We start from the raw sequence: 25,282 nt of genomic DNA on the forward strand, positions 1-25,282 counted from the left end.
CTCCAGCATCTGCAGTTCCCATTATCACCAGCCTGTCTCTGCCTCCCTAACCTGTTCTTCCTCTCACCCATCCCTTCCTCCCACCTCAAGCCGCACCTGCATTTCCTACCTACAACCTCATCCCACCTCCTTGACCTGTCTGTCTTCCCTGGACTGACCTATCCCCTCCCTACCTCCCCACCTATACTCTCCTCTCCACCTATCTTCTTTTCTCTCCATCTTCGGTCCGCCTCCCCCTCTCTCCCTATTTATTCCAGAACCCTCACCCCATCCCCCTCTCTGATGAAGGGTCTAGGCCCAAAACATCAGTTTTTGTGCTCCTGAGATGCCACTTGGCCTGCTGTGTTCATCCAGCCTCACACTTTATTATCTTAACTTCAAATGATCTGATTCAAACACAACTTCCGTGTATGTTTTCCCTGTTTGCATCATACATTTGGGAAATGAATGCATTAAGAAATTCGCACGTACAGTACCTCTTTAAGAGGCAGCTGATCAAGTTCTCCCACAGCTGCTTTTTGAAAAGTAAAGCCACGCCTCAAATGGTTTGCATTCCAGTTTCAATGTCAGTTCCAACCAAATGTTTGTGCAGACTCTGAGAACTCTTGTGGTTTATAAAATGATCAGAATTTCTGCAATTAGGGCCGGAGAAGAAATACCAGGCCTGGTCTGGTGACTTCCACATCCCAAGGTATAAGTATTGATCCATAATTAGTTATTCTTGCTGACATAACCCTATTATTACTGGTAATGCTTTTGGGGTATCAAATGACTCATGACCACCAAAAAATGGTTTGTAAATCTCATGAGTCTGAAGCCATTAACATTGAAGTTTAGAGGTAATAAAAGTGTAGGTTTGGGATTTGAGATTTAAAAACAAAAGAAAAATTGTTCCATAGTTAACATATAAAGAGGACACACAAAACGCTCCCATATCTGTCATAAATGTAAAAAAATTTGAGCCTTTTCTGGATGATGGGTTTATAGTTTTGGATGAAACATGAGAATGTACGACTTACGTCATGCTTCAAGATATTATCATGAAGGTTAATCAGAAAGCAAAAAGTCAATTAACGCTCACCAATGTTCGACATAACACAAGCCTGAGAAATAATTTCTTTTTGGCACCATGTATAGAGCATTATTGAAAAGTCAGCAGACACTGCTTAAATGGAGCAAAGCAGCAATACTACTCAAGTAGCATCAGGTTACCACACTGACTGCCCTCGTCATATCCAACTCCCAGCTGAAACTGCCTAAGGTGTGTTTCCAGGCCAACAAGTTTCAAATCCTACCTGAAAGTAACCATTAAGGTCCGTTCACTGACGCCTTGCTTTCAGCCCACAGGGAATCGTACATGGAACAAAGAAACCACGGAAAATCTGTTCTCCCTTCACTGTTTTGGGATTTTTATTTTTCCTTCAGTCAGAGAAGACTTCTTGACAATAGCCTTCTCCTTTGAGCACAACTTCCTGAAACTTTAGGTGTGGTTTGATTCATTAAGGGTTCTACTTACTCACAAAACAATGAGAATGTTTGCAAAGGAGGCCAGCTCACAAAACCACAGCCTTCTGATTTCAAACAGGTAGAATTACAGCAAGCCTGATTGGTTTACAGATTTTATACTAAAATTGAAATACCTTTGATGAAAATTGATGAGCTTTTCCAGACTCTAGTAAACTTACAATTTTTAAAAATCATTTTGCCGCTGTAGAATACTTGTGATACCATTATGCTGAAGCTCCAGGGCAATCATCCTTTGTAATTCATCTAACAGCACAACGGGTCCATGGCAGATGCCATCTCCTTGGCCCTAAACTCACCCCTGGCACATCTGGATAACAAACATACCTAAGTCAGGCTCCTACTTCTGGCACACAGCTCCACCTTCAACACTGTTATTCCAAATAAACTCATCTCTAAACTCCAAGACCTAGGTCTTGGCTCCCCACTCTGTAACTGGATCCTTGACTTGCTGACTCATAGACTGAAATCGGTAAGAATAGGCAACAACACCACAATGGAGGACCATGATAATCCTTAACACCAGTGTCCTGCAAGATTGCGTACTCAGCCTCCTACTATACACCTGATACACTCACGACTGTGTGACCACATTCTGCCCCAACTCCTTTTACAAGTTCGCTGACAACACCACCATTGTAGGTTGGATCTCAAACAACGATGAGACAAAGTACAGGAAGGAGAGTAAGTGCTTGGTGGCAGTGGTGTAAAGACACCAATCTCTCGAAGAACATCAGCAAAACAAAGGAGCTGGTCATTGACTTCAGGAAGTGAGTTGGGGGGGCACTCCCCTGCCTGCATCAATGATGCTGAGATGGAGATATTCAAGAGTGTCAATTTCCTGGAAGTGATGATCAGCAACAACCTGCTCTGGTCTACCCACGTCAACATGATGATCAAGAAAGCACAACACCATCACTCCTTCCTCAGGAGGCGAATAAATTTCAGCATGTCCACAATGACTCTTACTAATTTTTATAGCTACTTCACAGAAAACATCCTACATGGATGCATCACAGCATGGTTTGGCATTTGCTCTTCCCAAGACCGTAAGAAATTACACAGAATCATGAACATAGCCCAGGCCATCATACAAACAAGCTTCTATCCACTGACTCGATTTATACTTCTCACTGCCTCGGGAAAACAACAAAATAATCAAATACTCGCTTCCACCTGTTGGCAGCAGATCTGAAAGTTTCCGTATACGAACAGATTCAAGAACAGTTTCTTCTCCGCTGTTGTCAGACTTTTGAATGGACCTCTCAAATGTTAATTCTCTCCCTACACCTTCTCTGTGGCTAGAACACTGTATTTTGCGCTCTGTTCTGCTAGCCTGATGCACTTTGTATGGTATGATCTGCCTGTATAGCATGCACAACAACACTTTTCACTCTACCTCAGTACATGTGACAATAAATCAAATCAAATCATAATATATATTTTAAAAAGTCACTTCCTTGAACATTTTTGATTCTTAATTTTACCAAATACCAGTCTCTGTGGCTGAAGGGTTACTGATTGTTCCTGAACTACACAGATCTCGTGTGTTCTTCCTGTCCCCACCCCCAGTTTAAGAATTCTTCCATTTCTTCAGTTTCCTCACCGAAAGGTCCTTATGTGGAATTTCCTGCTTTTGTTGTGGAAGCCATCAAAACAGGCCAAATGCCCTCCATCCCCATTACTGCACTGCAGATGGGAAAGCCTACTGGATCACACGCCTATCACTTAGTTGACTTTCCTTTGGGATCCCTTCCTGGTGATATCCTGCCCACATGTGAAACTGCCGACTAATCAGAGGTCACGTCAGTCGGACAAACTACTGTGGCACTGCCATGTGGAAGTTCAGAACAGCTGATACTAGGGGGCACATTTTATGATGGTGCTGGCACCTGTGTGGAGTTTGCATGTCCTCCCTGTGTCTGCATGGGTTTCTTCTAGGCGCTCTAGTTTCCTCTCCTTGTCCAAAGATGTGCAGGTTAGTTGGATTGGCCATGCTAAATTTTCTACGGTGTCCAGGGGTGTGCAGAGTAGGTGGGTTAGCCATGGGAAATGTACGGTATGGGGACAGGGTGAGATGCTCTTTGGCGGAGGATGTAGACTTGATGGACCAAATGGCCTCTTTTTGTCCTGTAGGGATTCTATGATTCTTGTCCTCTGGAAACAAGTGATAATCAGGGTGGTAACAATGTACAGGCCCATAAACTAGTCACTAATTTACCACTTAACAGTATCAATTGATTGCCTAGAACTTAATTCCTGTGGTACCCAGAAAGCAGTGTGAATCAGCCAACCTGCCCAATTGTCTTTCTGTGGCGTGATAATGGGAACTGCAGATGCTGGAGAATCCAAGATAACAAAGTGTGGAGCTGGATGAACACTGCAGGCCAAGCAGCTTTTGTGCTCCTGAGATGCTGCTTGGCCTGCTGTGTTCATTCAGCTCCACACTTTGTTACCCTGTCTTTCTGTGGAGGACAGCTCTCCAAATTGTTGCAGAAACTCTGTAATTAGGGCTTTGTAGGGTGGGCAGGGCAGGTGTTCTGTTTTTCCAAAACTAACATTGAAAGCAGGTAGTTCATCCACTTTCATTCTTTGACTTGTTTTTGGTTTGGTATGACTGAGTTTTTTTGCTCAGGCATTTCAGAGGACATTTGGAGTCAAGCCCATTACTGTGGCTCTGAAATCACAGGTAAGGGTGGCAGATTTCATTCGCTGAAGGACATTAATGAACAGATGGATTTCTTACACCAACTACTGATAATGTCATGGTTACATCTTTGAAACCAGTTTTCAATTCCAGCACTTCTTTAATTAAAACAAAATGCATGAATTGAATTTAAATTCAATTTCTCACGAGGGTGAGATGTAAACTCACACTACCAGGGCTTTAGTCTTGGCCTCCGGATTATTAATCTAGTGACAATGATCTTATCGAACATTGAATGATGCACTGCAGAAATTCACCAAAGATCCTTCAACAGCTCCTTCCAAACCCACAACCACATCCATCTAGAAAGACAAAGGCAGCAGATATATGGGAACACCAGCACCTTCAAGTTCCTATCCAAGCCACTCACCATCGTGACTGGGAAATACATCGTTGTTCCTTCACCGTCACTGGGTCAAAATGCTGGAATTCCACCATCCCCCACCCCAACCAATGGCATTGTGGGTCAACCTACAGCAGGAGGACTGCAGTGGTTCAAGAAGGCAGTTCACCACCACCTTCTCAAGGGCAACTAGGGATGGGCAAGAAATGCTGGCTCAGCCAGCGACGTCCACACCTCACAAATGAATAGAAAAAAAGCCTCAGCATCATAGTGCAGTTGGTCTCAAAGCTGCACTAAGTTGAAAACCCAAAAGGCTAAAATGGTACATGCTTCGTTGCCTCACTGTAGGATGGAATCTCATTCTAAATCACAGTGACAACTTCACAGCAGAGCTGACAGTGCTCACAACAAACAGTGACTGGGACGTGAGTGTGTTTTCTTACCACTTCCATACCATTATCTGCAATATCTTCAGGCTGAGCTTGATCAGTTTGGAACAGGGCCTATTTTATCTCCACTGCCAGTTAATGAAATCAAATGTCAGACTGACAATCTAAACAAAATTATTCAGTAACTTATAAAAACACCCAGTGAGACACCAATGCAGTATCCAGTGGATGTAGTGAGAGTGGGAGTAAATTACATAAGTAGTAATTTAATTAAGGACTTCAGTGATGTTGAACAATGAAAACAAAGCTTAATAATTTATTAAATGAGAAAATAATACAAGAGGTAATTTCAAGCTGCCCACCAGTTTTTATTGGATAACACCAATAGAGATGTCAAGCAAAATGTATCCATGTATTCAATTCATTTAAATACACGAGTGGAAACCATTCTTCCACAATTTTTCTGCCCTTTCAATCACTTGATTTCCCCATATTCAGGGGCTCACCAATGCCTGTCATTATCCATAAACTAGCCATTTTACTTTGCTTTATTATAGAGTTGGTATTGCAAGTACATTTTGCTCACTTACTGACAGGGCGGTGTGACCAATTACTATCCATGGGGTTACTCTCGGTCATCAGCAGACTGACAGACAGCTTCCACCAAGCAGGAATCACAAGCTCCAGTGCTGTGCCTGACCCAGAGCGTCCAGGTTCAGCCCTGAGCACAAAGGACCCATCCCTGAGAGTACTGAGCCCTGGTTATTGGGCCAAGGAATATCCAATACTTAGTTTGGATTCCATCAGGATCCCTGGCTCCTTTCCTCATTACAGCTGTTGTCATGGAGAACAACATTGAATTACAGTAATAAAGTGAGTTGCTATCAAGAAGCCGCAGTAAAATTGACATCAACGGGAATCAGATGGAAATATCTCCACTGGCCGGAATCACTCCTTGCAAAGAGAAAGATGGTTGTGGTTGTCTGAGGAATCATCTCAGTCCTAGGGCATGGCCCCAGGAGTTCCTCAGGAAAATGCCTGCAATCCAACCATATTCAACTACTTCATCAATGACGGCATCCATTGTGAAATCACAAGGAAAATGTTCATTAATGATTGCATTGTTCCATACATGGCTCTTCAGAAACTGAAGCTGTCCATCCCACATGCAGCAAAACATGGACAACATTCAAGATTGGAACGATAAGTGGCAAGTAACAATCGTGTCACTCAGTACTCAATGACTTTCACCAAAAAGAATCTATCCACCTTTCCTTAACATTTATTCAGAATAATGTTAGTGAATTTCCCTTAACAATATCCTCAGGGGTCAATGTTGACAACAAGCTGAACTAAATCAGCCATATATATACTACATAAGAATGGCTACAAGAGCAAGTGAGAGGCTAGAGATTCTGTAGCAAACGTCTCACAATGTAACAGGGAAAAATGCGTCTACAGGGGGCAAATCTGATGTGAAATTGATTACTTTCCATTTGCCTTGCTGAGTGCAATCCCAAAAGCATTTGAGAAACTCAACACCTTCCGGGACAAAGCAGCTTGCATCTGTCACCTTCGACATCCACTCACTTCACCACAGGAACACTGTCACTGAAACTTACCAAGGCTTCTTTAGTAGCACCTCTAAGAGCTCTAGCCTCTACAAGGTGGAAGAACAAGGGTAGCAGGTGCATGGGAACACCATTACCTACATGGCACACACCATCCTGTTCTTTCAAAAGGCAATTAAGAATGTGCAACAAAATACTGACTTGGCCAGCCATATCCACATCCCAAGAAGAAATTAAACAAGCTGAGACAGACAAACTTGTTTTTTTAATTCGTTCACAGGATAAAGGGGCATTAGTTAAGCCAACATTTATTGCTCATCTCCAACTGCCCTGAATTAGCGTCATTATGGATTTATAAGGACATTACTGGTTTCTAAGGCTATGAACAGAAGACTGTTGTACAAAAGGGGCATAAAAGCTGCAAAGGTGTACCTTGTTCCCAACTGCCTTGGTGCTGGTAATCTCCGTACTGAAATTCATGAACTGCACTTCAAAACCACCTTTCATTTCTATAAGATACTAGGAGTATAATATCTTTTGTTTCTGCAAATACCGATTTACCATTTTTGGATTCTGTTGTGTAGCACAGTGCCCTTTGTGGACTTTACACAAAGAATACTGCAATAGCTGATTGCAAAGCAATCTGTTGCTTTGGCAACATGAAGCTCACCAAGGCTTAAACCAATATGATGCTGTTCATGAACTCTGTGGATTTTTAGACCCTTCTTTGGTTAAGGAAAGCTCATAAAGCAGAATCCAGGTTACATTTTTCCCAAAAGGTTTTGGTTTCTCGTGTGTACAAAAGAAGGGCTGTACACTTCTATTTTTGGGTGTATTCATGTAAATGAGTTGACTCGCTCTGCTCAAATTATTCACACTGTGAACTTGTGATTGAATTGGCTGTTTCTTGATTCCAAGTAAACTTTCAATGCTTGACTTTGACCACTAAGCATAATGATTAGCCCTCTTTGCCACAACATTATGGCCATTTATCAAGTTACAGTTTGTGAATGCATTATATTCATCTCTGGGTTAAAGCAATCAGTTGCAGCTCTCTAACTACATGAAGATGAGTTGGGCAAACCAGCCCAGGCTGATCTCCTCCTAAATCTCCTCTTAAGGCTCTAAACGACTAGTCTTACAGGAGCAAATATTGCAAAATCACAGCCATGTTCCTTATTATTTATAATATGTGCCTAGGTTAGATTGCTTATTTGGTTTCAAAGCCAAGATGCATGTTGTGTTTGGTAATTGAAGACTAGTGAGCTGAGCTCAGTTTGATCCCCACAATATTCAGATTCTCTTGATCACACTCCTATGCGAGTTTTCAGAAGATTGCAGTAACTTCCAGGCAGAGTTCTACACATACTGGGTTCTTAAATGTTCCAAAGTAGAAAATGATGCCATGACTTACAGCTGTACAAGACTGTTGTGGGGCTGCAGCAATTTGGAGATGTATAAGTACAAAGGGAATGTGCAAGGAAAGTCTTTTTTGTTCCACAGAGAGTGGTAGTTGCTTGGAACATGTGGCCATGGAGGTGGAAGAATCAAATACGATAGTAAAGTTGAATAGGTATTTAGACAGATACCTGAACAACCAGGGAATAGAGGATCATGTGCAGGCAGATGGGATTATTTTTGATGGCATCACAATCAGCACAGGCCTGGTGTGCCAAAGGGCCTGTTCCTGTGCTATATTGTTCTATGTTCCAAGAGATACCATGGGCCTATTTGTTTAATAACTCAAATTAGCACCAGTGTTTATTTCAATTTTACCGCATTGGATAGAAATCCAAAATTTGTCAAAGTTTAGATTTTAGCTCAGCCCTCACTTTGAATGATCTCTCTCCAACCAGCCTAAGTAGGACTTTTTATCTGTATGAAAATAGCTGAGCTTGTCATGTCTCTCCCAAATCTGTTGTTACTCATACACATGGATTTATCCTTAAATGAACAAAAGGTCGATCAACCAGGTTCTGAAGGCAAAACTGCGGTTAGCAAGATGTCAAACAGTCACTTGCCGTTAAATTAACTGCAACAAACTTAACTGTCATGGACTTGTTTGCAGTTAAGGCCAGAGCAATTTGTTGCATACACACACCACTCCCCCTTCAAAACCCTCCTCAAGAAATCACACATTATTATAATGCCCTGTGAATGAAAAGCTTCAAGCAAGTTAGTTCCATCTTAACCCCAAGGCTTCATTTTGGAAAACACAAAACAAGCCGATTACCATCACCATGTAGGTCAGAGCCTACAAGTCGATTTGTGAAGCCTCCAAAAATCTTCCAAAAACAGGGCCAACTTATGCTCTAAGTGCAGAAGGTGAATGGCTGATGTGATCAGAAGTGGCCACCATTTTGAAATATGCAAAAAGACACAACACCAATAATTCATGTTAAATTAATCTGGTATAACTAATTAATTGTACAAAGCAGACTGACCTACTCTCAGTACTTAAATTAAAGGGACGACTGCTAACCTAAGGGTGTGCTTTCAGGGCTGGATTCAGGAGAGCTTGTTCTGGCCCTTAACTACTGCTGCAGTTGGCCAAGCTGTTCGTGCCCTCAGTCAAGTTACAGCCTAAACACAAGCTGAAACGTGATGGAAAAACACTCAAGTGCAAACCATGATGTTTCAGGCACTGACATAAACAAACACAAAGAATGGAGTGACAAATGAACTCCAGAACACAATATATCCCAGGCCTGACAACATCTGCTGAAAGGGAAACTTCAGTTCTAGTTCTGAAGAAGAGTCATATCAGACATAAGAAGTTAACTCCGTTTCTCTCTCCACAGATGCCCCTGTTCTGTTGAGTTCCTCTAGCACTTTCCTTTCCTTTTTCAGATCTCCAGCATCCACAATACTTCACTTTTATCAAATGGGCCTGCATCTTCCACTGTCAAGTGCTTCTTCCATTCAGCTTGATCCTTGAATGGTTTGTTGATGGAAAAACTTTCAAGGAGTGAACAATAGAAAAATCCCTGGTATGACTGTAACGTGGGAGCTATTTCTTTGCAGGTACCTCTTACTCTCATCAGATCTGAGCACTGCGCAGTTTGGATGATGAACATTTTGAAATACATGGGTTTTTCATCCATCTTGCCATTGTGACTTAATGGGAACTTTCTTATTGTCATTGTCTAACTGAGGAATCCCTAGAAACCAGTAATTTTGATTTCAAGGTTCCTTAGTAGACTCCGAACAATCTTAGTCTTTGTTTGCAAATCTAGACTGCTTTCTTCCATAAACCAGCTAGCTGTTGCTCTGAAATCCTTGATGGGTGAAGGGCTTTAATTGCCTAAGTGAGAATACCATGTGACTTCAATGCTGATTTTGAAAGACTTATTCTGCTACATGTTTTTCACGTACAGGGGGTTGGATGGTCCTTGTTCCAATGGTCTGTTTGGTCTTGAGCACCTGCATTAGGGCAGATTCCTTCTTCCATTCTTACACCAGCTTGTTCATTAAACAAGAAATTTCCTTGTTGCAGCGTTATTTGACAAGTTAGCAAATGTCATGACTTTAAGCTTAAAAGCAGCTTCATTCTTGATTCGTTTTTGCAGTTTGTCAGTTGCCATGTCCACTCTGGGTATTATTTAAATTCCCTCAAATGATCTTTACCACTCTGCCTGACCCTTTGTGTAACCTGTACTGTAAGTAAATAACCATTATCTTGTTGCCACCACCAGGCTGCATCTGTACGCAGAACCCCTCGGCTCCAAAGCACCTGAAACCACTTTGATTGTACAAAAGTGCTGTTTACACAGTGTTTGCCAAAAAAATTGTCAGATTACTTGCTTTGCAAAACATGCAGCAATCCTTTAAAACACTGGTTTTAAAGCAGTACTCCCTCATGTAAGTCCACAATGTTTAAAAAAAACACTAAAATAAATCCATGCCAAGTTACCACATCCAAAATAACCTAATCCCGAGTTAGGTCTATGACATATTGTTGTAGGAAGCTATCCTGAATGTACCCTATGAATTGTTCCTTGTGGTTTCCTCTGCAAGTTTGATTTCCTCAAACTTACTAAATTTTCTCAAATTTACCACGTCTCCCGCATTTCCCACACCTCATCCCTCATACCCCACACCCGCAATAACTGCCCCAAGAGAATCCCCCTTGTCCTCACATACCACCCCACCAACCTCCGGATACAACGCATCATCCTCCGACACTTCCGCCATCTACAATCCGACCCCACCACCAAAGACATTTTTCCAACCCCACCCTTGTCTGCCTTCTGGAGAGACCACTCTTCTCTGGGACGCCCTTGTCTGCTCCACACTCCCCTCCAACCCCACCACACCCGGCACCTTCCCCTGCAACCGCAGGAAGTGCTACACCTGCCCCCACACCTCCTCCCTCACCCCCAACCCAGGCCCCAGGATGACTTTCCACATTAAGCAGATGTTCACCTGCACATCCACCAGTGTGGCATACTGCATCTGCTGTACATGGTGCGGCTTCCTCTACATTGGGGAAACCAAGCGCAGGTTTGGGGACCGCTTTGCAGAACACCTACGCTTGGTTCGCAATAAACAATTGCACCTCCCAGTCGCGAACCATTTTAACTCCCCCTCCCATTCTTTAGACATGTCCATCTTCGGCCTCCTGCAGTGCCATAATGATGCCACCTGTAGGTTGCAGGAACAGCAACTCATATTCCGCTTGGGAACCCTGCAGCCCAATGGCATCAATGTGGATTTCACAAACTTCAAAATCTCCCCTCCCCCTACCGCATCCCAAAACCAGCCCAGCTCGACCCAGCCTCCCTAACCTGTTCTTCCTCTCACCTATCCCCTCCTCCCACCCAAGCCACACCTCTATTTCCTACCTACTAACCTCAACCCGCCCCCTTGACCTGTCCGTCCTCCCCAGACTGACCTATCCCCTCCCTTCCTCCCCACCCATACTCTCCTCTCCACCTCTCTTCTCCTCTATCCATCTTCAATCCACCTCCTCCTCTCTCCCTATTTATTTCAGAATCCTCCCCATCCCCCTTTTCTGATTAAGGTTCCAGGCCTGAAACGTCAGCTTTTGTACTCCTAAGATGCTGCTTGGCCTGCTGTGTTCATCCAGCTCCACACTTTGTTATCTATAATTAATGCATTGTCTTTTTTTCATTCCCACATGCCTTCATTATCTCCTGATTTATGCTCTATCTACTGCTGAACTACTGTAGATATTTCAACCAGTGTCTTCCATCCTTTGTTATATGTCACCCCAATCCTAATCCAAATCATGTCATGCTGTTGCACTTATTTCATCCTGTAACGAACAAACGTACTGCAGCAGACTTACCTTTTGAAAAGTCACATACTCCTGAATATTTAGTTCCCAGCTTTGATCTCCCTGTAACTGTCTCTCTGGTGGCTCTAAGATCATACTATTAAACCTGCATTTGTAGCTTCTGATTCTTCTAGTTTATGACAAATACTGCACAAAGAGCCATTAATTTTGCATTTTATCAACTTGCTATTTTCTTCCCATCTGTCCCATTTTGGCTAACTCTTGGTACCATCACCTAAACAGTAGCTCTGCAGTGCTACCACATCTTTTTGCTTAATAACAAAGTGTGGAGCTGGATGAACACAGCAGGCAAAGCAGCATCTCAGGAGCACAAAAGCTGATGTTTCAGGCTAGACCCTTCATCAGAGAGGGGGATGGGGTGAGGGTTCTGAAATAAATAGGGAGAGAGGGGGAGGCGGACCGAAGATGGATAGAGGAGAAGACAGGTGGAGAGGAGAGTATGCATAGGGAGGTAGGGAGGGGATAGGTCAGTCCGGGGAGGACGGACAGGTCTAGGAGGCGGGATGAGGTTACTAGGTGGGAAATGGACGTGCGGCTTGAGGTGGGAGGAGGGGACAGGTGAGAGGAAGAACAGGTTAGGGAGGTGGGGACGAGCTGGGCTGGTTTTTGGGTGCATAGAACATAGAACATAGAAAAGTATAGTGGGGGAAGGGGAGATCTTGAAGTTTGTGAAGTCCACATTGATACCATTGGGCTGCAGGGTTCCCAAGCAGAATATGAGTTGCTGTTCCTGCAACCTTCGGATGGCGTCAGTATGGCACTGCAGGAGGCCCAGGATGGACATGTCGTCTAAGGAATGGGAGTGTTATCTCTGATCACATCTTTTTGCTTTGTCAGCTTGAGATTTCCTTCTCCCAACTCTTCCCTCTGCTCTAATTTATTTGCGTCATCAATCACCACTGAACAATAAGATAAAACAGCTCTCTAGTTATTCCTGCAGATGTCTGTTAGCAAGTAACAATGAAGTTGATCTTTAGATACGCAAAGACTTTAGCACCTGACAAGTTCAGCAGATTTAGTCCAAAAGGTATAATAGAGCAATAGATACAAATGGATGTGTAATAGCTTAGTGGTGAAGAAGATTTTGTCCTGACAGAGGTCAATGTTTCTGCCTCCTCTTAAATTGGAGCGTTTTAGCAATTTTTCAGTGGGCTGGAGATGCATCAATATAATGCTATTCAGCTTAATGGCCACTCAGAATGAGATTGTTCAATTGGTCCCAAATTATAGGTAGTTTTGTTTTATGAACATAAGATTCACAATGATCTGAGTTGACAGTGGTCTCATTCCACTTGACTGCAGTAAAGGAGACCATCATCTCACTTTTTCTGGATATTAATTTTGAAAAAAAGACTTTAGGAAGCCCTTTAAGGCTGCATTTTCTTTTCCTTTCACATCAACCTATTCAGAGACGTTGTAACAAACTTCTGCAGCAGTGGGGACCTGGGTCTCCTGATTCAGGGGGGTGCTTTCATTATCCTATTCCATCTGCTCACCATGGCTTCGAGATCTTCTCAGCAAATTGTTTGGGGGATATTATGTATGTCTGGAGGAGGTGGCACTTGAATGCGGGCCTCCTGGCCCAAGGTTAGGGACACTATCACTGCACCACAGGGACCTATGGGGCTGATCTTTTTTAAATACCAGAAGTGCTTACAAACACAACTGAAATTTTCCTTCCCCCATCATCAAATCACAAGCTTTTCTTTCACCTATTACGCACCACCAGTAAATCACCCATGCTTCCAACTGAATAATTTACATATAATGCAAACCAAAGGTGAGAGAGAAGTCGGGAGACTCGGACAAGTTTTCTTCTCTATATCCAGAATTCCTCTTACACTCAACTAAAATGTCTTTGTTCCATCATCAAATCACCTGTGATTTTTTTTCATCTGTTAACCAACGTCACCCATGTTATGAACTGAATAATTTACGTACAAAGCCTGTTAAAGGCAATGCAAAACATCAAAGGTGAGGGAGTGGTAGAGAGATCAAGGCTTGCCTTTCTTTCCCCCAATTAACCAATGCAGAGGTGTGATGGTACCCGTCTGGAGCAGGTGGGACTTGAAGCCAGGCTTCCACACTCAGGGTGGGGACACCACCACTGCATTACATGCGCCCACTGCAGCTTGTTGTGAATTCTACTCATAGAGTCGTAGAGCTGTACAACGCGGAAACAGACCCTTCAGTCCAACTCATCCATGCTGACCAGGTATCCTAAATTAATCTAGTCCCATTTGCCAGCAATTGGCCCATTATCCCTCTAAACCCTTCCTATACATATACCTATCCAGATGCCTTTTAAATGTTGTAATTGTACCAGCCTCCACCACTTCCTCTGGCAGTTCATTCCATACACGTACCATCCACTGCACGAAAAAGGTGCCCCTTAGGTCCCTTTTAAATCATTCCCCTCTCACCTTCAACTTATGTATTCCAGTTTGGGGGAGAAACCCTTACTTATTTACCTTATCCATGCCCTTAACAATTTTATAAACATTTGTAAGTTTACTCCTCAGCCTCCGACACTCCAGAGAAAATAGCTCCAGCCTATTCAGCCTCTCCCTATAGCTCAAACCCTCCAACCTTGGCAACATCCTTGTAAATCTTTTCTGAATCCTTCCAAATTTCATAACATTTTTCCTATAGCAGGGAGGCTAGAATTGCAAGCAATATTCCAAAAGTGTCATGTACAGCTACAACATGACCTCCCAACTCCTATACTCAATGCACTGACTAGTAAAGGCAAGCATACCAAAAACCTTCGACACTATTCTGTCTGCCCAGGACTTCATTTCCAAGGAACTATGAAGCTGCACTCCAAGGTCTCTTTGTTCAGCAACTCTCCCCAGGACCTTACCACTACGTATGTAACATAGAACGGGTCACATCAATTCAGCCACACATTAAACATCTTTCCCTTAGGGTTCTTGTGGCAAATTGGTAGTGCCCTTACCTTTGAACCAGGAGATCTAGATTCAGATCCCATCCGCACCAGATTTGTGTCATAACATCCCGAAATAGGTTGCTGAAATTTTTTTTATATATCTTTCCCTTCCAGCTCTGTTTTGATTTTGCCCCTCAACTCCAATCTTCCCCTCACCCTTGACAGTTTGCAATATCCTTAACAGGCTTTCCACTGGCTAAATTATTCAATTGAAAAAATGGGTTATTTACTGGGGTAGTTAATAGGTGAAAAAAAAAACCGTTAGTGATTTGGGGGTGGAAAAAAAAACATTCTGTTCTGTGTAGGACTGTATATGCATATAAAAAAAAGTCTTGGCCTGAAGTAGGAGAGATGGTAGGAACTGCAGATGCTGGAGAATCTGAAGTAGCCAGGTGTAGAGCTGGATGAACACAGCAAGCCAAGCAGCATCAAAGAAAAAGGTCTGAAGTAGGGTCTAGGCCTGAAACGTCAGCCTTCCTGCTCCTCTGATGCTGCTTGGCCTGCTGTGTTCATCCAGCTCTACACCTTGTTAACCTAAAGTAGGCCTAGGTTCAAGTCCCAGCTGTTCCTGAGGTGTGTAATAACCTTTACGGGTCAATTAAAAAATATCAACATCTTTCTCTTGTGTTTATTTCCATTCAGATTGTTGTTTTACAGAATGGCTGAATTGGTAATCATACAATTACATCCAATCTGAGATTGTCTTTTTCTCCCTGTGTGATAATGAACAATGACTAATTCAGTGTTAATCCTGAGTTCTGATCGGAACAGAGAACATTTCCTAGAAGAATGAGTCACGGTCACTGCAGTTCTGAGGTATGAGCTGAATTAATTGAAAAATTGATTTTAAAAATTGAATACAATCCAAGGAAACCTCAGTAACTTGGTTCATCCATCTCACTACTCATGTGCTTTCTACCTACTTGAGTTGAACTGGTACAATTTTTAAAGCGACCATAAGTTCATTAATTGTTTGAATTCAAGGTACAATAAAGCAGTACATCCTTGACAACCATGTGACATTGGATATGCATATAATTAGGAGCCTCACTGTAGCCTGGTGCAGAAAGAGGAAAATCTTGTACATTAGGGAGGGAGATGTGCAAAAATGAAGATTCCTTGTTCAGAGTGGAGGGGATAATTTTCCATCCCATATGGAGGCTAGGGTGACAATGGGCAGGTAGGAAATTTGCACCATTGGCCAATGTCAGTTTGTCAGCACCGTCCTACTACTGGACCCTTTCCCAGAGGCAGAATGGTAACTAAGAGATTGTAGGAACTGCAGATGCTGGAGAATCTGAGATAACAAGTTGTTGAGCTGGATGAACACAGCAGGCCAAGCAGCATCAGCGGAGCCGTTTCAGGCCTAGACCCTCCCCGAAACGGCTCCTCTGATGCTGCTTGGCCTGCTGTGTTCATCCAGCTGTGCACCTTGTTAGGTCACTGGTTAAGGTGGGTAAATGACCATTTGAAACTACGTGGTAGAGGCTGGCTGTGAGTTCCGCTTAGACTGCAGGTAGTCTGTCGTAGCAAGAGCAAGGCAGCTACCTTGATACACACTGCCAGCATTCCAGGATAGACTTTAAGGCCAGTCCCACCTGCCAAGCTACACCTGCAACCACACTGGGGTTGACAGGGGGTCACCCTTCACAAAAGGTAGAGCAGTCAGATCAAATTGCAGATTCCCTCCCCAAAGTATATTTTGGAGAACACGTCTCACATGAAGCTGTGTGATATCCTGTCAAAGGCTTTCTCCTGCTCTGGGATTGATGATTCACACTGAGCAAACCTATGCTGTACCGGGCAGGTCGATCTCTGAGATCATCTTGGGCTCCTCAGGGATATGATCACCTATGTACAGAACAGCAGGATCGACACCTGCCGCATCAGCCTGGGCCAGGAGAAGGCCTTTGACAGGATACTGCAACCTGTGAAATCCTTCATGTACGCCTGGACTGTCTGCACCGCAACATATTGCCCTTGTAGTGGCTTCAGGAGAGTACAGGCTGTCACACATCTCCCTTTGGAATCTCCTTTTTTGAAAAGGAAGTCTGGAGAAAGATGCAGAGTCTTTTTCTTTGAGGTTTGCCCTGAGCAACTCCATAATTCAAGTCTATGTATTCTATGGCCTGTTCTATAGGACGCACACACTGAGACAAACATTGCCTGTGCCTGGAGGACCATCAACTCGGTGAAAGGCGCTCTTTGGTCTGCCTGAAACTTGTTGATCTTCCAGAACAAGGAGTTGACCCTGACTGAGTGCTGCTGATTGGCACATTCCAAGGTCCTGGACTACGAGCTGAGGAACGTGCTAAAGCGTGGGGCATCTGTTGCCAAGGCACAGTGGGGAAAGACTGCCATCTAAAGTCTTTCAGCCAAAGTACAGTGGGCGTCTGCTTAATTATCGAACCCATCCAGTGCCTCAAATGTACATAAATATAGTCTTGTGTAAGTAAGAAATGAACTGTGCGCAGAATCGCTCCAGTGACAATGTGTGTATATAGATTTATTTTTATGAATAAAGTATATTTTTGAAACAAAAGAAAGGAAGCACTCCAGTCACAACTGCACTTGAGAGTCATGTGGATGTAACAGGGACTGAAGCAGGCTTCTCAGAAGGCAGCATGGGAAGCTGTATTGAACACAAAGAGCTTTAGCCTTCCCAAGTCTTAAGTGTGATTATTTGTAACATATGGGAACCAGAGTACATCATAATGGGTCGGCCTACATCGTAATCATGGGTAGGTCTATCACCAATCATGTGTTAAACATCACAATCCCTAAATTGCAAGAATCTGTTGAGAGAATCACCAAGACTTAGAGGTTAGTGATATCTCAAGGGGCAGTGAAAAATTATGGGGTGAGCTAACAGAGCAGCAGGTTAATCCAAAGAAAACAAAAATTCCACTGAATTCTCTGTCCAAGTGTGCTTGGTCCTCCACATATTAAGAAATATCACAGTCCTAAAAACCCTCAAAGCAGAACCAATAAATGACTACTTATGTTAGAAACCCTGAACTTTTTTCTAGATGCTCAGGCAAATGGGGCCTTTTGTTTACTTTTCAGAACACACAGACCTTGGGCGGATTCAATTGAATTATTTAAAATGATGACATGTGGACAGCTCACTTGAATTGGACGGGCCTCAGAGAATGAGAGGACTTGCGTGTAAGTTATGTAATCACAGAACTAGATTAGATGTCAGGAGGTTTTTCTTTGTTCACAGGGGGTCATTGACCTCTGGAATAAATTTTTGGCTCGCATAGTGGGGGCAGCTTCACTGCAAATGTTCAGATGGGAAACAAACTAATGTCCCGGAGGAAACTGATATCTTGGCAGACAAAAGCGAGGTGGAACATTAGGGATTCCACCTTTTAGTCATGTTTATCTATGGGAACATTTTTGTGTTTGCCTTGGATGAGGCAGACAGCAATCCAAAAAAAAAAATCAAGGTTTCTGTTTACTCAGGATTTTACCCTGTCTGCTTTTAGTTAACCTTTCCAAAGGCCTATATAGGTTGCTGCTGACTGTTAAGAGGTCATGTTGCTTGGATGGCTTTTTAAATGAGCTCGTCTTTCTGTGTTTTCCATATGTTTTTGTGAGCAACCACTATTAGTAACACCAATCATTTTGATATCAATTTACTGATTTTCACTTCAAGAACTCTCATTTATCTCCAGAGCACTTTCACATACCCTCAGGAAGTCCCAAAGCACTTTGTTACCAATTGAAGAGCATTGAAGTGTATTTACTGCTGCTTTAAAGGAAAGCACAGAAGCCAGTTTGCATACTTCATAGTGTCACAGAGAGAAGTGAGATGAATAACCCTGTTGTTGCTGCCCTGCTGATGAAGAGGAATTTATTAGCAAGGAGACAGGAGAACACTGTGCTCTTATGTGAGTCATGCTATGGATTATTTTACATCCCCCTGAGCAAGGCAGATAGGATAGTGGTTCAACAGCACCTCCGACAACGCAGCCCTAACTCACTATTAGAATAGGTTATACTCTCAAGTCTTCAACCTCCATTTGTGACCAAGACTGGTTGAGGCTGCCACTTATGAAGTTATAGAGGAAGGTGATAAGAGAAACCTCTTGGTTTACTGTTCCAGAACACCACTGAAATATTTAGCTTGTGCATCACATAGTTTCCATGATTGAAATACTTCTGAAGAGAAAATAATTTACATTTCATTCCCTGGAGCCTTTATCACTGGTGCTTAACTCTCAGTCTCTATTTTAATCTTTTGACAGGCCTTAAATGATCTTGGTTTACAAATGTTCTATTTTCCTGAACATAATGGGTACATTATACTACACTCGTAATACATAAACTCAACATAGGTTTATAAATGTAAAACATAGCCATTTGAACCGTACCTAACTGCAACCTGGTATACAAATCTCAGTAAAAGGAACACACATTAAATTATAACAAAGTGTGGAGCTGGATGAACACAGCAGGCCAAGCCGCATCTTAGGAGCACAAAAACTGACATTTCGGACTAGACCTTTCATCAGAAAAGGGGGAGGGGTTGAGGGTTCCGAAATAAATAGGGAGAGAGGGGGAGGCAGATTGAAAATGGAGAGAGGAGAAGATAGGTGGAAAGGAGACAGACAAGTTAAAGGGGCAGGGATGAAGCCAGTAGAGGTGAGTATAGGTGGGGAGGGGATAGGTCAGTCCGGAAAGGGGGTGGAATGAGGTTAGTAGGAAGGGTTGTGGTTTGAGGCGGGAGGAGTTGAAATGGTTCACGACTGGAATGAGTTGCGGAAAATGCGGGAGACACGGTCGAGGGCGTTCTCAACCACTGCAGGGGGGAAGCTGTGGTCCTTGAAAAATGAGGACATCTGAAATGTACGGGAGTGGAATGCCCTTGAAAAACGAGGACATCAGAGATGTCACGCCCCCATCCCTCACACCCCATCCCCACAATAACCACAAAAACAGAATCTCCCTCGTCCTCACATACCATCCCACCAACCTCCGGATCCAATGCACCATCCTCCGACACTTCCGCCATCTGCAATCCAACCCCACCACCAAAGACATTTTTCTCTCCTCACCCTTGTCTGCTTTCCAGAGGAACCATTCTCTCCGGGACTCCCTTGTCCGCTCCACACTCCCCTCCAACCCCACCACACCCGGCATTTTCCCCTGCAACCATAGGAAGTAGAAGACATTTGACCCCACACCTCCTCCTTCACCAACATCCCAGGCCCCAAGAAGACTTTCCACATTAAGCAGATGTTCACCTGCGCATCTGCTAATGTGGTATACTGCATCCGCTGTACCCATTGTGGCCTTCTCTACACTGGGGAAACCAAGCAGAGGCTTGGGGACCGCTTTGCAGAACACCTCTGCTCAGTTTGCACTAAACAACTGCAACTTCCAGTCTCAATCCACTTCAACTCCTCCTCCTATTCCTCAGACGACATGTCCATCCTGGGCCTCCTGCAGTGCCATAATGATGCCACCCGAAGGTTGCAGGAACAGCAACTCATGTTCCACTTGGGAACCCTGCAGCCCAATGGTATCAATGTGGATTTCACAAGCTGCAAAATCTCCCCTTCCCATACTGCATCCCAAAACAAACCCAGCTCATCCCCGCCTCCCTAACCTGTTTTTCCTCTCACCTATTCCCTCGCCCCACCTCAAGCCGCACCCCCATTTCCCACCTACTAACCTCATCCCACCTCCTTGACCTGTCCGTCCTCCCCGGACTGACCTATCCCCTCCCTACCTCCCCACCTATACTCTCCTCTCCACCTATCTTCTTTTCTCTCCATCTTCGGTCCGCCTCCCCCTCTCTCCCTATTTATTCCAGAACCCTCACCCCATCCCCCTCTCTGATGAAGGGTCTAGGCCCAAAACGTCAGTTTTTGTGCTCCTAAGATGCTGCTTGGCCTGCTGTGTTCATCCAGCCTCACAGTTTGTTATCTCGGATTCTCCAGCATTTGCAGTTCCTATTATCTCTGATACATGTTAAATTATGTTGATTTAATTCTTGGCATTTGCCTCCAATGCATTTCAATTTAGCAGTTCTTAAAACTCTGATTCAATCAAAAACAGCAATTTCAATCAACTAATCAAAAACTAGACTCTTACTACTTCTGGATTCTGCTCCATTCTTTAGGCAGTTTATAGTTGCGCTAACCAAGGTGTAGGCAAGAGTGTTTCAAAAGTCACACATCACAGAATAACAGAAGCTGCTCAAAACACTCATCAGGTCTGGCAGCATCTGAGAAGAAAAGAAATCACAGTTAATGTTTCAGGACAGTCTCAGGTTCTGAGGAAGGTCACCGGACCCGAAACATTGACTCTGATTTCTCCTTCACAGATGCTGCCAGGCCTGCTGAGCTTTTCCAGCAACCTCTGTTTTTGTCACACATCACAAAACCTGGAAGATTAGGATGCAATGTGCAGACAGAGTCATTTATATTATGGGTAAAATGGTAACAAAGATCCGTACAGTTCTCAGACCTCATGTGCCTCAAAATGTAAATATTAGTTGAAAATAAATTATTTCTGTTGTGGTTGCAAGACAGCTGTTCCAGTAGCGGTCTCCTCTCAGAAAGATAACTCGAAATAAGGGTGAATCCTAAATAGCTAGAAAGAAAATCAGAAATGTTCAATACAAGTAGAATGTACGACATAACAGAAATGTTTAAAATTGAAGTTCTCCAGTTTTTGAATCCCTTTTTGCTCCCTTCTCCCCTACCACCATCTCCAAAACGTATTTCTCTTGTATTATGAACAGTGTGCGGTGGGCTTCTATTAGAGTTTAGCATCAATGGCACAAAACATAAATGACAGACTAGCTAACTAATACAGCCTGTCCTAAATAACTGTGGGGCAAAACAACACCATGATCCTTAATGTTTCATAACCATGAGCAGCTATATAATCTCCTAGAAGCAATAAAACCTGAAGCTATTTCAGGGGTAAACAATTACTCAGAATGTGATGAAAATAAATTGCAATAGACATGGTATCCACAAGACATGTAGCACCCAACATCCACCTACCAAGTGTACACTACAAGACCGCTCTCGGCTAGAAATTCATCCAGCACCAGATTTACACTTAAATTCAAATAGTCTGCCTCTGTATCATGTTATGGGGTCAAAACTAAATATTTCTTTAACATAGGACCGAAGTCAAACCTCAAGCAAGGACAATTGGCACATTTTGTTTTATGTTGCCGCATTTGAGGACAACCCTAAATTTCCGTTTACTTTTGCGATAGCCTCATGGCTCTGGTCTTTTAAAAGTCCATACGCAATAAAGAAACTGAGCCTCGCTTCTGCACCTTAGATCAGAATTAGCATTAGCTCAGTCCATGTGCACAAAATTACATTTGTCTGTGTAAAATGACAAATGCCAGATTGAAGCCAATTATCCTCTGAATCCTTTTATATCTAAAGAAAGGGTTTTTATTAAGCATTAATACAACTATCCATCATCATTTTCTACAAAGACCTTTATAGATGTTCTGTTAGCAGTTTCCATTGACTTTTGTTCAACTCCATTCCCATCTCCGCACTCCTGAGTTACCTCCTTGTCATTTGTGTGAATATCTCTCTTTTAGCCAAAGTTATCCATTCACATGGACAGTCGGCAAGTTTGGCTTTGCTTATTCCCAGCCCCTCAATGTGTTATTCTTTTGACTTAAAGGACCTGCATGGTTCACTTTTGAATTTTTTTATTGTTTCAAAATTATATTTTATTCATAACATTATATAAGTGCATACAAATAATGTAAATTATGTCTATATCACCTTGCAGGGAACTGTTTATGTTTATTTGAAGGCACAAAGAGGGTCTGGTAACTGAATGGACTCTCGTTATACTTCAATCTCAAATGGTGCTCTCTTCCCAGTGTGCCTTCACAGCAGATGCCCAGACTTTGCTGCATCTCTCGGCACGTAGTCCTGGACCTTGAAACACGTTAGCTGCAACACCCAATCAAGGACAACTCTTTACACTGGAAGACCAACAAGCTTCAGGCAGACCAAACAGTATCTTTCATTGAGTTGATAGTCCTCCAGGTGCAGGCAACGTTTGTCTCAGTGTGTGTCCTGGGGAACAGACCTTGGAGCACGGAGTCCTGCATGATGGAGCTGCTCGGGATGAACTTTGACAAAAACCACTGCATGTCTCTGCAGAACTCCTTTGCAAAAAGGCACATTCCAGGAGGAGATGTTTGACTGGACAATGTGAATCAATTCCCAGACCCTGGAAACTTCCTCTCAGTGACTCCAGCTACCAACAATGAAATCCAACATGGCCTCCAGTGTTCCAGCCTCTGCCTGTCACTAAAAAAGTGCTTACGACAAAGATTCAAACACACACCAAGCTCATGCACTAAAGGAGAGCAGGGTTATCACTCACCTCTCTCTACGTGACTTGGAAAGATGGACTAATTACATCAGACATCTTAAATCTCAAGAGTGATGCAAAATCCTGCAAATTCACAGTCAGCAAGGGCACTTTAATATCAGTGACCTTTCTCAGGCCAATATTCCTGCATCAAGTCAATGATTACAGCTAACCAGCTGCCCTGGGCAGGACAGATCGTCTCCACGTCTGTCACAAGACTTACAAAGCAAGCTCTTAATTCCTAGCCCTATTTGTTAAAAAAATTCCTTCTAAAACAAAATGCTCTCTCCTTAACCACTCACAGGAATATGTAGTCCAAGACCACCCAATATGAAGACGAAGCATCCACAAAGGAGCCAACCATTGAGTGTCCCAGGTCGGCTCGAATGGAGTACAAACGCAAACAGCTGAAGGCACGTGTGAAAACCTAAGCATCCCACCCACTTGCTTCTGCAAGTCTGACCCAAGGCTGTGTGGACCCAGTGTTGGATTATTAAGTCACCTCTATATCAACAATACGGGAGTGAAAGAAAGTCAACTTTGACCCTGATCCTCCTCCATTCCCAAGAAAGCAACCTCAGCCAATCCAAGATAGCAAGAGCTGCAGATGTTTGAGTCAGAGGGAACTGCATTGTCTCAACTGATCCAATCTTTCTTATGAAGAGGAAATTCTGAAGTCCAGGCAACATCCACGTAAACCTCAGCATCTTCGCTTGTGCTTTCAGATCCTTTCTGTAATCCTTTGAAAAGAATTGCACAAGGAACTCGAGCTGTGACTTAACTGGTGTTTTATACTGGCTCAGGTTGTTGTTTACTATCTGTCTTGTCCAATAAAGGCAATTATCCCAGACACCTTCTCAACCACCTTCAGGAGTGGACATGCACTTCAAGGTCTCTCTCTGTGCATCTACAATGTTCCACCATCTGGGCTGTACTCACTTACTTTGCTTGCCTTTTCCAAAAGTATCACCTTATGTTTTGATTGAAGAAAAATGTTAAATTGAAAAGGTGAAAGGAGGAGCGAACAGGAGCATGGTGAAGATGTCTTTCACAGAGTCAATGGAATTACAGTGGCCTGAATGATTTGTGAAGTTCTACAATAAATGATGGCAAAAGGTTTAAACATATTCAGGTAATGGTCTGAGAATGGAAAAAAGAACAAGGCTGTAAGTAATAATTGCTGTAGAGTGAACAGAAAGCAGTTTGGTTTATTGATCTTAATCTGCAGATTTTATTATTATCTCTAAAAGCAAAATAAGGCTGTATTTCATCTTTGTTTAGAATAAGTCTCGTAAGTAAGAGTGTTACAAATTTTAAGGCAACTCAGAAAGTAGGCTAATAAAATGTGAGGCTGGATGAACACAGCAGGCCAAGCAGCATCTCAGGAGCACAAAAGCTGACGTTTCGGGCCTAGACCCTTCATCAGAGAGGGGGATGGGGGGAGGGAACTGGAATAAATAGGGAGAGAGGGGGAGGCGGACCGAAGATGGAGAGTAAAGAAGATAGGTGGAGAGGGTGTAGGTGGGGAGGTAGGGAGGGGATAGGTCAGTCCAGGGAAGACGGACAGGTCAAGGAGGTGGGATGAGGTTAGTAGGTAGCTGGGGGTGCGGCTTGGGGTGGGAGGAAGGGATGGGTGAGAGGAAGAACCGGTTAGGGAGGCAGAGACAGGTTGGACTGGTTTTGGGATGCAGTGGGTGGGGGGGAAGAGCTGGGCTGGTTGTGTGGTGCAGTGGGGGGAGGGGATGCACTGGGCTGGTTTAGGGATGCAGTAGGGGAAGGGGAGATTTTGAAACTGGTGAAGTCCCGGTGCGGCTTCCTCTACATTGGGGAAACCAAGCGGAGGCTTGGGGACCGCTTTGCAGAACACCTCCGCTCAGTTCGCAACAAACAACTGCACCTCCCAGTCGCAAACCATTTCCACTCCCCCTCCCATTCTCTTGATGACATGTCCATCATGGGCCTCCTGCACTGCCACAATGATGCCACCCGAAGGTTGCAGGAACAGCAACTCATATTCCGCCTGGGAACCCTGCAGCCATATGGTATCAATGTGGACTTCACCAGTTTCAAAATCTCCCCTTCCCCTACTGCATCCCTAA

General features: G+C 43.5%; 1 protein-coding gene across 3 annotated transcripts in view; it reads right to left on the reverse strand.

Annotated features, from left to right (window-relative positions):
* The window catches only part of LOC125455778 (synaptotagmin-16-like), a 183,227-nt gene that overhangs the window by 86,011 nt on the left and 71,934 nt on the right, over positions 1–25,282 (reverse strand). For 2 of the 3 annotated variants that reach the window (XM_048538206.2, XM_048538205.2), the window contains exon 1: positions 1,296–1,522. The exons of the other annotated variant lie outside the window; for it this stretch is intronic. The gene's annotated coding sequence lies outside the window, so the exon portion shown is untranslated. Of the gene's footprint in view, positions 1–1,295; positions 1,523–25,282 lie in introns of those variants that run through there. 3 annotated transcript variants of the gene reach the window in all.

The sequence above is a fragment of the Stegostoma tigrinum genome, chromosome 10 (genome assembly GCF_030684315.1).
Source record: "Stegostoma tigrinum isolate sSteTig4 chromosome 10, sSteTig4.hap1, whole genome shotgun sequence".
In the NCBI taxonomy this organism is placed as follows: domain Eukaryota; kingdom Metazoa; phylum Chordata; class Chondrichthyes; order Orectolobiformes; family Stegostomatidae; genus Stegostoma; species Stegostoma tigrinum.